The sequence below is a fragment of the Lepus europaeus genome, chromosome 8 (genome assembly GCF_033115175.1).
Source record: "Lepus europaeus isolate LE1 chromosome 8, mLepTim1.pri, whole genome shotgun sequence".
NCBI lineage: Eukaryota > Metazoa > Chordata > Mammalia > Lagomorpha > Leporidae > Lepus > Lepus europaeus.
This window is the reverse complement of record NC_084834.1, coordinates 96,339,782-96,354,703: the sequence shown is the minus strand read 5'-3', so window position 1 is coordinate 96,354,703 and position 14,922 is coordinate 96,339,782. Positions and strand designations below refer to the sequence as shown.

The window sequence follows — 14,922 nt, the reverse complement described above, 5'->3', positions numbered from 1 at the left end:
AAAAGGTGTCCCCATTCCACAGCATTGGCTTCTCTGAATTGCCCTGCAAGTTCCACTCCTGAGATCCACAGCACGGAATGCTCTGGAAATGTCACTGGTTCCCACTTGTCAAGAGTGTCCTGGCCACCATGCCTTTCTGAATTCCCCTACACCCCATCTGGCAGGTAGCCTTATACTTTCTTGACTGCACAAGAAGCTGAGGTTCAGAAAAGCTGCACATCAAGGTTATCCATCAAGGGTTACACATCAAGGAAGGGACCGTTGAGAGGTAGGGTTTCAAACCTAGGTTCCAAATTTATTGCACTACATCATGCCAGACTGCAAATGGTCTTCTTTGAACTTCTAACGTTTAGCCGTAAAATGAAAAAGCCTGCCAATGTGTCTTGAATCCATCTAATAGGTTATTAGGATAATTTATATGTTTTACTTGTTCTACATAAATCTTGGCTCCAAAGAAACATGAACAGCATTAATTACTCTCATTAAAGTCACATTGTCAACAGCAGTATTAAAGCCACTGACCTTGGTAATCAAAGCACAGGGGGACAAAGAGATTTCAGAGATTCTAACGTGTACTTCAAACAAAAATACAAAGTAAAAACCGAGGTGCATGAAAACAGTTGAGAGATAAGAAAACATGTTTAGCTGACAGGGAGTTTTTAGCAACATATGAAAGAACAGAGCATCTTATGATGGCTGGGATGTTGGGCAGTAAAATGACAATAATATTTTTTGTATAGATTTTGTAGATAACTAGAAAAAAAAAACCAGACAAAGAAGTGAGTCACGGTAATCATACAGAATCATCTGGACACTTGGTAGCCAGGGGCCAGCCTAGGCTTTCCTTGAAAGCTCTGTTGCCTGTGTGACAGAGCATTTGGTCAACACAGAAGTCAGCAGCATGGTACAGAGAGTACTGTACTGTGTGTGAATTTTGGTTTTAAATATCGAAGAAGAGAAACACAGTGGTTTGTTCTTTCTCAAGTACCTCCCCTGTTGTTACCCACACCAAGGGCTCCTGTTGGTTTAGAATTACTCAGAGCCTATGTCCAGGTCATTAGCCCTGTTCTGGAAATGCAAAGTGAGGCTCAGAAGATCAAACACTGGCTTAGTTCTTGTTAAGAAAGAAACTCAGATCCAAAGTACTGGACATGGGCACGCACGGCCGTATTTTTCTCTGGGTACTATCAAGTCCACTTGCTGACGACTGCTCCAGGAAGCAAGGCTAAGCTGAGTCTTTCCCAAAAGTAGCAAGGCAAATTGACATAGCAGCAAGTCAAATTCCGTCGTTTGTTTACTGTTAAGTCAAATTGCAAAGGAGTCATTTCCTGGGTGGCTGGGTGGGGAATCTCTGTGCTAACTTCTTAGAAATCATACAGGTTCATCTTGCGAGTGTTCTCACTTTACAAAAGAGTTTCATTTGTCAGCCAGTCTCTGGCAACTCCAAATGTTATTCTATTCAGTGGTTCTTAACTTTTTAGGGAGATCACAAACTTCTCTTCCCATCCCCCCACAAAATCATACTTTCAAGGAGTTCCAGCCCCGGAATAAGTGGACGCTGTGCCGGCTTGCATGGGAGCCCATTTATTAGTTCTCTACCACAGAGTAGAGCTTGCTAGCCCTGAAGGGAACCCTGGCCCAGCACATCCAGCTTTCTCAAACACCCAGAAATACTTGTTTCCCGATAGCTGCAATCAAACTGAGTTAAAGAGAAGTAAAGAGTGGGGACTCTTTAGGTTTGAGTGAAGCTACGCCAAACGGCTTTTGGGCAGAACTTTGAGGCAGGAGGAGATGTAGTGAGGCAACAGCCAACAGAAATGGGCTTTGGGAAAGCTTAGAGCCCCCCAAATTAGGGTACAGAGGGCAGGGTGTGTTGGAAAGGTTTCCTCCAGGAAGTAAAGGTATATCCAACCCAGGTACACACGATGAATATTCATTCTTGAAATTGATTTGGTAAGCTGAAATGTTGCTTGACAGCCGAGGCATCTTCCAGGGCCAGCTAATTCCGTCACAAAGATATATCATGTTCTTCCAAGGACCCTGAAAAAGTTCAGGCTGACACTGATCCGGCGGCAAGGAAGCAAGCTCTGGGTGATTAATGGGACAAACGGACTTGAAAAGCATGCCTAATGGTTTCAGAGCAACGACAGCACCAGACGAAAAGCTACCTCTTTCTAAACAGCAGCCTGTGTCTGAATCAGCGGCTGCTGTTGCGCACGGTTATTTATGACGAAGCAGGTGCACCAGGATAAGGTGGTTTCAGGTGACAATTCAAATTGGAAGAGAGGTCGAGGAAAAGATGGTGTGGGACCTAAATCAAAAGCTATCCCTCAATGTTCGTTACAGGTGCCTTGTAAATCCCTACCAGAATGCCAGCTCAGCACTTCCTTTACACTCCTGAGAATGAGATAGAAAATGTAGGAGTCAAAAGAAAGAAAAATATTTTTGAAAAAACCATATCTCATGGCACAGTGCTTTACTGAGATATTTTGCTAAAGTCAACGCCTTTGCATTGGCCATAATACTTTAATTTCCATTCAAATGCTGGGCTTGTATCTCAACTAAAAAGGACCTATGACAAAGAAAGAGGAACTCTGAAGCAGAGCTGAACTTAGAGAGCAGATCTGTTTAGTGGGGAGAAGTTTAATTTAATATCTTGGATCTGCTGGTTCCTCAGTTCCCATCTGGATTTCAAAGGAACTTGCACCATGGATAAACCTTCAACAGTGGGTTTCTTCACTGTGAGTAGCAGAGATCTGAATTATAAGGCATACTCCAGCCAGCCTCTTCAGTTCTAGCTCCCTCTTGGCATTGCTCAAAGAATACAAAGCTTGTACCCTTCGAGGGTGAATCTAACTCTGGGTTTGAGTCCAGGTGAAAGGCAAAAGTCAAGTTCCTGACTCTAAAAACAGAGCTTATTTTGAGCTTGAAAACATCTAGAGGATTATCTTATTTCTTTTCTCAGACAGGGAAATCCTGACAACAGATATTTCTATTAGCATCTCTGGAAACTGTCAAAGTGCTACACCTTTGCTAAGCTCCTTGAAAAAGGAAATATTGTATTGAGAGGAAAATAACTCTAAGATGGCGATTCAGGATCCGCTCACTTCTTTGGCATGTGGACAGAAAGTAAGGAACTCCGAGATAAGTACATTCTTTGGTACTGAGTCCCAGAGGCTTTGGGGACATCAGCTTAAGGGAGGAACATCAGTATTTTTGAGGCTGGAAGTCCTATTTCTCTCCACAATGAAATGCAATATTATTTCTCCTCTCTGTGAGTTATAAACACCCTTACAAAAACATGAACTTGCATTTTGCTTGATTTGTTCTCAATGCTACTACAGTAGTTCTTAGCTGATGGGGCAAGGGACTTCTGACTCAAAGGGTTACCACCCTTGGTTTCCCAGGAAGAAAAATAAAGCTTTGTTATTTTTTGTCTTGTGATGTTGTTAGAAGTTTATCAAAACACAAAATGGCATTTCAGCACACAGAAACTCTAAACAGGTCTGGAGGGTCCTCTAAAACTTTCCTAAGAGATAAGGCTGCACTGTGTGGGATTTGAATATCCAATACAAGTTGTCATTCATCAAGCCTTAAGTACGTTTATCATCTGCTACTTTCATGCAGTTCCTGACATGAACAGTAGATGGCTCCTTCTCCCTGTGTTTGAAAGGGTTGGGGCTTTCCAGCAGTAACAGCTGGGACAGGTTTAGAAAAGCAAAGAGGAAAAAAAAAATACAGAGGAACTGGTGTGAGGGTTCTCTGCTTATTGAGCTGGGCAAGCGGCCGGGCTCAGGCTATACAAGCGAAAGCCGACTGGCCGCTGAAGCCAGTCCGTCCCACTTCCCAAAGTCTTCGGTGCGCTTCTCTGATGAGAACTCCCAGAGGAATAAAAATGATCTGGATAATCAAATTCATCATTATCTAATCAAGGGCTGTCAGAAAGGACTTTCTGGGATCTTGGAAATGTTCCTCTTCCACACTGTCCAGTACAGTAGCTCCCAGCTACCGGAAGCTATTGGGCACTGGTAGTACCAGAGCAACTGGGAAACTGACTTCCACGTTTTGTTTAATTTAAATAAACTTACAGTAAATGTCTCCGTGTGGCTACTACAATGAACAGCAAAAATGAGTACCTGATAGACCTCAAGCTAAATTGTAGAACATCATACGGGAGCACCCTTAATGAAAAGCTTTTATGTTTCGACATCCAATTCATTTCAGCAGGAACATAATCTGACACTTAGGGAGGGCATTTGGTAAGAAGTCGAATTTTCTACTTATCTTTTCTTATGTAACATGATGACTGCAATAATTTTCTTTTTTGGCTGTAAGTTCTTGAAAAGCTATGCTTACCCCTCCCCCTCATTCTTTTCTTTTATGTAAATAGATAGACACTGGGTCTACAGAGTCTCTTCCTCTCTTACAAGGCTCATTTGTGCTTTCTCTGTCTTAAACTCATTTTCATCCCAGGGTTTCCTAATCCAATGGGACTCAACTGAACAATTTCCAGATACAGATAGACCCTGAAATTGAATAATACATAAACCCAAGAAAACAAAGTGACTGGTCAATAGAGACCTTAAAAATTTGGTAGACAGCAACATCAATTTAATAGGCTAAAAGGAAATTTTGACCTTCACTTTCTTGGAGATTCATAATTCTTAACACTCAAACTCACAGAGAAAACAAAGCCAAAGACTGTCCAAGAAAATGTCAAATCTGGGGCCACGCTGTGGCACAGCAGGTTGGGCAGCCACTTGCTGTACCAGCACCCCAATCAGAGTGCTGGCTGGAGTCCCAGCTGCTCTGCGTCTCATGCAGCTTCCTGCTAGCGTCCCTGGGAAGGTAGCAGAGGATGGCTCAGGTGCCTGCCACCCACGTGAGAGACCAACACAGGGGTCCCAGGCCCCTGGCTTTAGCCTGGCCCAGGCCTGGGAGTTGCAGCCATCTGGGGAGTAAACCAGCAGGAGGAAGACTTTTCTTTCTCCTTCCCTCTCTCTCTTTGTCTTTCAAATAAGCATATCAATAAATTTTTTAAAAGAAAATGCTAAACCTCTATATAAAGGTATCAGCACAAGGAAAGGTCACTGTACCCTCCTGACTCCCATGGACCCAAAAAGCAGCTGAAGATCTAACCACCATCACTTCACCCTTCCTGCATCCACTCCTGCGACAGGGTACAAGCGCATGAGGTGACGGCACAACCAAACGAAGCCGTTAGGACAGAGCCAAGAGGGAGCCACCAGCTCCAGGCCCCAGCGTGCAGATCTGCAGGCCTGAGGAGAGGGTAAAGGACCCGGGAAGGCCCCAGGTCTTCTCGTGCGCCTGGCAGAAATCCACCCTAGCACCAGGCTGGGAGACAGATCTAGTGTGCCTGGATTTAACCGGAAAACCACAAAAGGACAACCATAGTTCTAGAAAAGCAGAAGGGGAAGGAAGTTATATCTGAGTTCAGCCACTCCCAGCAAATATCCCATACACCTTAAGCAGCATTTTCGACAGACCAGGTCGCCTCTTGAAGCCTTCACAACATGTTATAATGGTTTCTCCATTTGTTATTTGTGGCATCGGAATCAAGAGACAATCCCTACTTCAGGGACTCCGGCTGCTCCTCCCAAGGCAGGCAGAGTAACCCCCTCCCCCCACCTCCTTTCCAAGGGGGTACCTTCTTTAGGACCACTCAATGCTCCTCCCAAGTCCAACTCCTCAGGAAGCCTTTGGAAATGGGTACAGACCATCCCATAGAGTCCCGTGCCATATCAGACCTCTCACCTCACACGCATGGACCTGCGCTTCTCCCACTCAATTTCCTTATTGTTTCCCCTTCCTCCGGGTAAGACTGCACTCCGTCAGTCTTACTGTGTCTACTGTACACCATTAACTGGGAGCTAATTTAGATTATAAGCATGAAATGTTAGTATAGAAATACATATTGCTATATGATACATACTTAGAAATATTTGGTTATATACACTTAAGAATAGAGAAGATGAGACGCTAAGCTGTGGGAAAAAGATAACAGATCCAAATATTTTCTGGGGATGCTCTTTGCCACAAGACAGTGTGACCCCAAGCTAGCAAGTGCGGTAGCATCTGATAAAAGGTCTAGCGGAGCACATAAAATAGAGCAAGGCTGCAAATGCTCCAAGCGAGAAATCAACTCAAAGACTTGAACACTTCATTAGACCTCTGGAAAGAACAAGGCCGGCAGGCTTAGCAGCCAGAACATTACCATCCCAAGGAAAACAAAGGATTGATGGACACACAGGGTAAGAATACCTACAAGAAACTTGCTGTTCAGTGGTTGATCTCGTCTCCACTGCAAAAAATCCGCGTGCAGGCCATGACATGGCAAGCACCGCCCATGAACTCTGACCTCTGTCACCAGTGCCCTGGGTCCTCACTGCCTCAGCTGTCATCCCTCCCCCCACCCCCAAATAGGATCACCTACAATCACAGGGCCAAACAAGCTGTCATTCTTTCCTGTCTTGAAAAAAATCTCAACAGCCAAGAATTTTTCATCGTTTTTTTTTTTTTTTTGAAATTGCTTCTACATTTGCTCTAAACCTCATCTGATCAGCTGTTTCCTCCCAAATCCCCCACCAGGTACATATGTGGCTTAACTGTAAAGCCCCTTGTTTTTCTCAAGGCTCAGCCATCGCAAGCCAAGCTGTAGCCACTGTTTTCAGGGGCAAAGACTAATTATTCACCCCATCTGAGTCTGACTGTGCCAGATGTCTTGCAAGAGCGCCTCCCCGGTCCCTGGCCTCTTGCCCTCTATGCACCCAGTTCAGAGACGCCCCCTGGGCCACGAGAGATCATGGGAGCTAAATATAGATCCGCCACACCAGCAGTTCCTGACCGTCGTCACATGGCACTGCTGACGAAGTGCTCCTTGGAGACGCTTCAGCCCAAACACACATACACAAACGTGTGTGCGCATTCATCCGTGCACACGGAATTCACAGGCGAAGACCCACGCATTCACAGTCACAGGACAAAGTCTCTGCCTAGACCTCCCCGGTGCTCTTCATCCCAACAGGGCTCCCCGCTGAGTCAGAAGACTCAGCTACGTCGCCCTTGCCTGAACTGCACCAGTTTGGTTGGCAATACTCTAATGGCACCAAACGCATACACTCACACACGCACACGCACACGCGCCGCGCGCGGAGACCCCTGTCTTGTACAGCAGCGAGGGTGTCCGACAGCCTCCCTCACACTGACAGCACGCGAGGGTCCCAGGTAACCCCCAACCTCCTATGAGTATCTCCCGGGCCGGTGACCCAAGGCGACTCACTTGAGCTCAGACAAAAAGCAATGCGGCTCAGTGTCTCCCAAGGGCGCCAGGTGAACCAGGGATGAAAGTCAGGGGTACAGGGCTTCTGTTGCCTGCCCCCTTCTCCTAAGAGTCGAACCCCACGCCCTCTGGCACCGACAAAGAAATAAACTTACAGACACAGAGACACACACGGAAAAAGGTAGCCCAGAAATAGAAGGAAACAACGCAGGTGTGCACGCGAAGGAAAGACGGATGGGAAACAGATGAGACGCGACCAGAACTCCGACAGAGCCCCAGAAACTACCAACATCTCCAACCGGAGGCCTGGGTGCGGGGTCGGGGAGGACGCAGCCGCGTTCCAGCCACGCCGATCCCCGCCCGGGGCTCCGCGGCTCAGCCTCTCACCTGTTGGGAGCGCGGCGGCCCGGCAGGGGGACTTCCCGCGGCCCCGGGCTTTCGCCTGGCGCCGGGCGCAGCGCTCCCCCGGCCCCAGGATCGCCTCCCGGCCGCGGGGCGCAGCCCCAGAGCCCAGCTCGCGGGGTTCCGAGATCGGCGCGGAGCACAGTCCCGCGACCCCCGCCGCCGCCGAGCGCGGGACCCTGCCGGGAGTCCAGCCTGGCCCGCGAACCACCTACCCGCCGATCACCCGGGTCTTCCGCCTCCTGGCCGTTTGCCGCGCGCCCACGACTGCGATCGAAGGAGCAGGAGCGCAAGAGCGCGGGAAGCCGAGGGGAAAATCGGCCTGCGCCGCCGGGCTCCTTGTTTATACTGAAACTACGGCCCCGGCAGCCGCGCACACCCCTTCCCCAGCGCCCGCCCCGCCCCGCCGGGCGCGGGCCAATCACGGCGCGGCTGACCGCCCACGCCGCCCCGGGACCTGCCCGCGAGCCCCCGTGGGCCGGGGACTCCCGCCGCGCCGGGGCCCGCCCACGCCGCGGAGGCCGCCGGGGCCCAGCGCGCCGCGTTCTGCAGCAGCCGCCGGTCGGGCTCGCCCAGGCGGCGTGCGTTACGCCCTGAGTGCACCTGCCCGGGGCTGTTTGTGCAGCGCTGTGTCCGTGTGTGTGTGTGTGTATTCATTTATACCTGTAAAGACCGGCCCGACTCGTTGTGCAGTATCTCTGAACATAATCATTACGAGCCGAAGGTTGCCGTCCGTGCAACTTGCAGAAGAGAGCTGGGAGGAAGCACAGGACGTGGCGCGCAACGCTGGGGCACGCGATGGCCAAATGAGGCCAGGCGCTGCGGTCTGGAGAGGGAAAGGCAGTGCGCGACGAGCCACCCCCAAACACCGCGAAATGACGAGCGCTGAAGTTCACAAAGGAGGGCCGCTCTGAAACGGGATTCTGGAGGCCAGGCGGGAAGCCGGTCCCCAGGAACGGCTGTGTTGTCATGGGAACCACATACTCACGCTATCCTTGGACACTTGGTAACTATTTTAGAAATGAAGGTGAGACCTCAACACCTCACCTTGTGCACATAAAAGGAGGCTGAGGGAAGAAATAATGGAAACACGGAGCGAAAAGAGGCAAAGACGGGAACATTTTACAGGGTCCCTTGGCTCCTGCGCGCCACGTGACCTTGAGTAAGGAAAGTAGGCTTTCTGAGCTGCAGACTGCATAGAGAACAGCAGTGGGTGTATGATCATCGGCACTACTCATACCTGTCCCGGAGGGCTGTAATCAGGATGACGAGCCAGAGGAACCCTTGCTGTCCCTGCTGCGTGGTCCCTACCATCCCTCCCTGTCCCTGGGGGAAGACACAGTTTAAAGCTCCCCCTGGCCTGTTCTTTCCTCACGTCATTTCCGTCATGCAAGCCCCGTCTGACTTGTGTTCCTATCAGCCTCCCTCCTTCCTGTAAATGGGCCTTCCCTGGGCTTAGTCACTCGCTCTCACCTAGCTGAGCCTCTGGCTCCCCTGTGGCGACCGTGCAGTTGAAATGAGACGCCACACAGCCATGCGGAGCAAGATGGGAGGCCTGCGTGGTCCTGTGCAGCTCTGTGGATGTGCTGGCTGTTCATTTTTTCAAGCTCGGTTTTCTTTTTCTGGTTCTGGAGTAGACTATATGATACTGGGCAAGTCACTTGCACTTGAGATTGCTAGTATTGTAGGAATAGATGAAGAGGGTTGAACGGAGTGGGTGTTTGGCACAGCAGTTAAGACAATGCTTGGGATACTCCAAATCCATAGTGAAGTTTCTGGGTGGGGTGTTGGCACAGCCTCTGCTTCCAGCTTCCTGTTTATGCACACCCTGGGAGGCAGTAGGTGATGGATCAAGTACTTGGGCCTGTGCCACCCACATGGGAAACTGGGATTGAGTTCCCAGCTCCTGGCTTCAGCCTGGCCCAGCCCTGGCTATTGTGGGCATTAGAGGAGTGAACCAGCAGGCAGGAGATGTCTGTCTTTTCTCTTTCAAATGGATGAATAAATAAAATCTCAAAGAGTTGGAGTAAGCCAGGCTTCCTTAAGAGATCTGACATATCCTTTTAACCTCTGGATATGTCCATCAGCCTGGAAGGAGACGGAGCTGGAGCTGGGCCTCCTGAACCCTAGAGGTTTGCCACCTGTGAACCCTTAGAAAAGGCACTCAAGGATTCTAGGCCCCACTCAACTCATCTCAAAAACAGCATCCTGTTAACCAGAGTAGCTTTTCCATGGAGTGTTGGAAAGATTCAAAGAGCTAATAGGCTGAGAAATGTTTTCCCAGAGATAAAGTTTTCCTCACCTCCTTGTTTAAAACTGCAGCTCCTGGGGCCAGCGCTGTGATGTAGCGAGTAAAGTCGCCGCCTGAAGTGCCGGCATCCCATGTGGGTGCCAGTTTGAGTTCTGGCTGCTCCACTTCCAATCAGCTCTCTGCTGTAGCCTGGGAAAGCAGTAGAAGATGGCCCAGTCCTTGGGCCCCTGCACTCGTGTGGGAAGACCCAGAGGAAGCTTCTGGCTCCTGGCTTTGGACTGCTGCAGCTCCAGCCATTGCGGCCAACTGGGGAGTGAACCAGTGGATGGAAGATCTTTCTCTCTCTGCCTCTGCTTCTCTCTCTGTGTGTAACTCTGACTTTCAAATAAATAAATAAATCTTAAAAAAAAAAAAAAAAAAAACTGCAGCTCCCTGTTCCATTCAGCCCTTTGCTGTCTACCATAGGACTTAGCCATGGTCAACACTGTGAGTTTCATGTATTATTACTCACTGGAAAATGAGCTCCCGAACAGCAGAGTTGGTTGTTGTAGTCATTGTGCTGTTTCCTGCTGAGTTTTCCATGTCTAGAACAGTGTCTGACATACAATAAGCACTCACTAGTGTGTATTGAAGCAATGAGGGACTGAATGAGTGAATTAATCCCTAGCACACGAGAAGCACTCAACAAATAATTGCTGTCATTATTTATCTCCATTATTCTCTACCTCCACAAGAGTCTTTCCATTCTCTACTTCACAGTGTCTTCCTGTTTCTTTGACTCCAATGGTTCAGTGCTTACACCCATCAATGTTGGTAAGCTCAACTACAGCAGTGATACTGATGGGAGTAAAGTCCTGTTGAGAATGCCTCACTCCAGTGTTCAAAACCAGGGGCCGCTACTGCATGTCTACGACATGGCAGGCTCTGGGCTAAACAGCGTCTTCCTTTATGACCCTCTTGTGTCTAAGGTGCACAAGAGCGAGCAGTCATCACGACACAGCCACATCCAACCCACTTTCTTTATGCTCACAGCTTTCACTTCCCATCTAACATCTGAGTTTTTACCACTCTGTATTTAGCATTCAGGAGCAAGGACGATGTTGTTTTCAGAGGACCGCGTGAGTGTAGATGTTACTGTGCAGTCTGTTTGGCTTCTCATTGCCTTCCCTCCCACTTCGGCTTTTGAGCATCTATCTGCGTTAACACGCGTTGATGCTGCTCATCCCGTTCCCCCGATATTGGTGGCTCACCAACCTGTGGTACATTTTTTATTTACATTAACTTTAATCCTCATTGAGACCATGAGACAGAGACAATTATTTCCATTTCCAAGATACAGGAATGAGGCTTATAACTCACCAAGACCACTCAGCTAGAGAAACCATAAATTAAAGCCATATATCTCTGAGTCCAATGCACCCGTCTTCCCACTCCATAAAATTGATTTGATTACTTACTATAAGATTTATGAAGTAATATTTAAAACTAGTAGACATGTGTATTTAAATTAAGCCAGAAACCAGTGGTTTTCCTTCAAAACAATATTATTTGTCTCAAAGACATGCTTACTTCTTTATGGATGCTAATTTAATACCATCATTTGTGGTTTGCAGACTTTTTAAAACACGTGCAACTTAAGTGGAAATCTCACAAAGCATAACTGTCCTCAAATGTTAAAAACTTGTTTTGTTAAAGAGGAAGAGAAAGCCAGAACACCAGAAAGGACTAAATAGGGAAAGGTACATAGGAATAGATAACAGCTTCAATAGATGAAAAATATTAAAGATATTCCAGGTGCAATGTCAGCTGTTTAAACATTGAATCCTGGGGCTGGCGCTGCAGCATAGCGGGTAAAGCCGCATCCCACGTGGGTGCAGGTTCGAGTCCCAGCCGCTCAACTTCCAATCCAGCTGTCTGCTGTGGCCTGGGAAGGCAGTAGAAGATGGCCTGAATCCTTAGGCCCCTACACCTGTGTGGGAAACCTGGAGGAGGCTCCTGGCTCCTGACTTTGGATTGGCTCAACTCCAGCTGTTGTGGCCAAGTGGGGAGTGAACCAGAGGATGGAAGACCTTACTCTCTCTCTGCCTCTCCTTCTCTCTCTGTGTGTAACTCTCACTTTCAAATAAATAAATAAATCTTAAAAAGGAAAAAAAAAAAAAAAAACATTGAATCCCCTCTCTCTGGATCTTCAAGGGCCTTGTGAAATGACAAAGTAACTACCAGAACACTCCTACGTTTTCCCCTTCATTTACTTTCTCAATTCTATTCTAGAACATGGAGATATTAGAGGGCTATGGGAACTTTAGTGCCTGCTTGTCAGTGGCAGAGAACAAAGGCAGAGGTCACACCGCCTGTCACCAGTGGGTCTGGCCCACAGCCTAGGTCACCCTGCTTTCAGAGCCAATGAGGACAGACCCCTTTTTGAAAGAGTGGACGTTGCCTCTCTTGGAGGTTGACAAAGGATCATAACAATTGTATGAAGTAAAAACATGAAGAATAATCAGATTTTTTTTTTGGAAAAAAAAAAATCCTTTATCAGTTCCTAAGCAAGCTTTGTTAAAATAACTTGGTACCTCTAAGTTGTCCCATGGTATCTCTGGAAAGTAGTCTTAGCTTCTCTGGAACACACCACTCCAATTTTTTTTAATATGTAAGAAATAAAATAACCTATGATACCTAGAATACTACACAGATACCAAACTATTTTACGTTGACAAAGAGGAATTGCTATTTCATAGAGACTAGATTTAAAGACAGGGGAAGAAAATTTAACTATTTCACCCTCTCTGCCCTCACAGAAGAGGAGGAAGTACTGTGGGAGTTTGGTGAAGCCAGGACAAAGATACTGGAGAACCACAGGACTTCCTGGGACCCACAATATTGGGGTCTCTCACCCACATGGCTGCAAAGGAAAGACGGGTTCTTACACTAAGGCCTGTAACAAGCCAACTAGACCAGCCCAACTCCAAGCCTTGGAGAGAAACTTATTTTCTGCTTGTTATTGTGCACATATTCCCAAGACTTCCTGTTCCTCATTAACTGTGGTCCTAGAGGGAGACGAGGAAGGAGGCTCTTGGGTGGCTTTGTTTTCAAGCCCGCTTCTGCTTCTAGCCCGAGTAAAACGATGTGTGACTGTGGGCTAACCCAGCTTACGAGGGGACCTTGTTGGAGCTGCGTGGTAATGGAAGTGTGTGCTTGTGTTTGGCAAGGGCCTTTCCACAAAGCTGTCCCTGGACCCTGATGAGACGCATTAGCCAAAGCAAGGACATAAAGACTGAGATGTTCAAGGTCCTGCTTTCGTGCCCAGTGCCATCAATCCCTTCATGACTGTAAAATGAGCCTGCCACTTAGAAGGAATTTTTGTGATGAAACCAGCAACTGGGTCAGCCTGGGAATGACCATCTCAGCATTAACCTCCAAGGTTTGTTATAGTTGACGGAGCTCTTTCACATCCATCATCTCATTTAGGGAGGACACTGGATGTGTGAGGGTCACCGAATTCTGACAGTGGTCTTTACAGAAGGCACACATTTCTCTCTTCAGGAATCGCTAAATATAGTCTACATAGTCATCTGGTTAAACTTAAGCAGCTACTCCTAAATAAAGGGAGGTGACTAGGAAAGATAATTTCCGGAAATCTCTTTCACATGTTCACGCGATTCTTTATCACTGTCACTTTTTATCTCCCAGACCCTAAAGTTGTATGAAAGAATGTAATAACTGCATGGGGAATTCCACAACAGATATGTTGCCTTTTTCAACTCCCTACAAAGATGTAAAAAAAAAAAATTCACTTTATCTTTCTTCCTTTATAGACAAGCACTGCTGAAACCAAACTTCATTATTTTTCCTTTAATAAGCACTGTTATTTCACCTATTTACCATTTCTTATTTCCTCCTACAAAGTAATGATTTGCAACATTCTCAGGAAGAATATTGATGATCGAAAAGCAATAAGAACTTGATTTGATCACAAGGTCAGAGGATTGTCTTCCTCTTCTCTGATTACATAATGCACGGTAACTTATCTTTTCCACACTGAAAAAATAGTTAATAATCTTAAACATACATCGTTTTGATTAGATATGTTTTGATTGTCACTGTTTTGAGTAGGTATGTTTACCATGAGTTTATTCAGATCTTCTTCATATTATAACATCTTTGTACTGAATAATAAATATTAAAAAAAAAATTTGTAATTCTCGCTGCAGCAGTTTTTGCTTGGTTCCTTTCTGAATGAGTTGATCTTGTAATGAATTAAGGTAACTTTCAAAAGAATTTCAGATTCTTGGCCTTTAATGTTAAGTCTGATTATTTTGCTAGGAATTTCCCTCAGTTTTGACTAATGACCAATTTATGTCCTAGAATATTGAGAGAAGGTAGAAAGTGAGTAATAGAATAATAATATTTTAGAGTTGGGAGAAATATTAATGATCACTTCTTTTAAGCTTTTGTCTTCCCTGTACCACCAACCAAGGCATTCTTGAGTTGAAGAAACTGTGTCCCAGTGAGATGAAATGATCCATCCACAGCTAACAAGATAATAGTAAAGTCACACCACTCAGAGTCCAGATAATAAGCTCAGGACTTCAAGCACTGTGTGCTTTTATTTCCTAATTATTTCTGGACAGGTGAATCTACGGAATCACTTTGACAGGAAAGAAGTACAATTTGTTTTCAGGTATAGATGAAAAATATCCTTAGTTGAAAACCTCTTGAAAAAACAATAAAGGAGAATTCTCCAGAATTGTCAATGCCTTTTATTGGAATTTTCCGATCGTTACTAATACCATTTATTACCTTATTTTAATACTTAGGGTAGTCACAGAGTAAACACTTCGATTGCTTTACCATTAAGGTCTCCATGTTTCTGCACCATTAATCAGCTTCCATAAGGTATATCCAGAAAAATAATGCTGATCAAAATATTTCTCTAATTAGCATTTACTGTTATCAGAAAAGCATGTAC

General features: G+C 46.4%; 1 protein-coding gene across 1 annotated transcript in view; it reads right to left on the bottom strand.

Moving 5' to 3' along the window:
• Nucleotides 1–8,031, bottom strand: part of RASGEF1B (RasGEF domain family member 1B) — a 41,426-nt gene extending 33,395 nt beyond the window's left edge. Inside the window, exon 1 of the mRNA XM_062199193.1 lies at nt 7,918–8,031. The gene's annotated coding sequence lies outside the window, so the exon portion shown is untranslated. The remainder of the gene's footprint in view (nt 1–7,917) is intronic.
• Between the last annotated feature and the right edge of the window lie 6,891 nt (nt 8,032–14,922).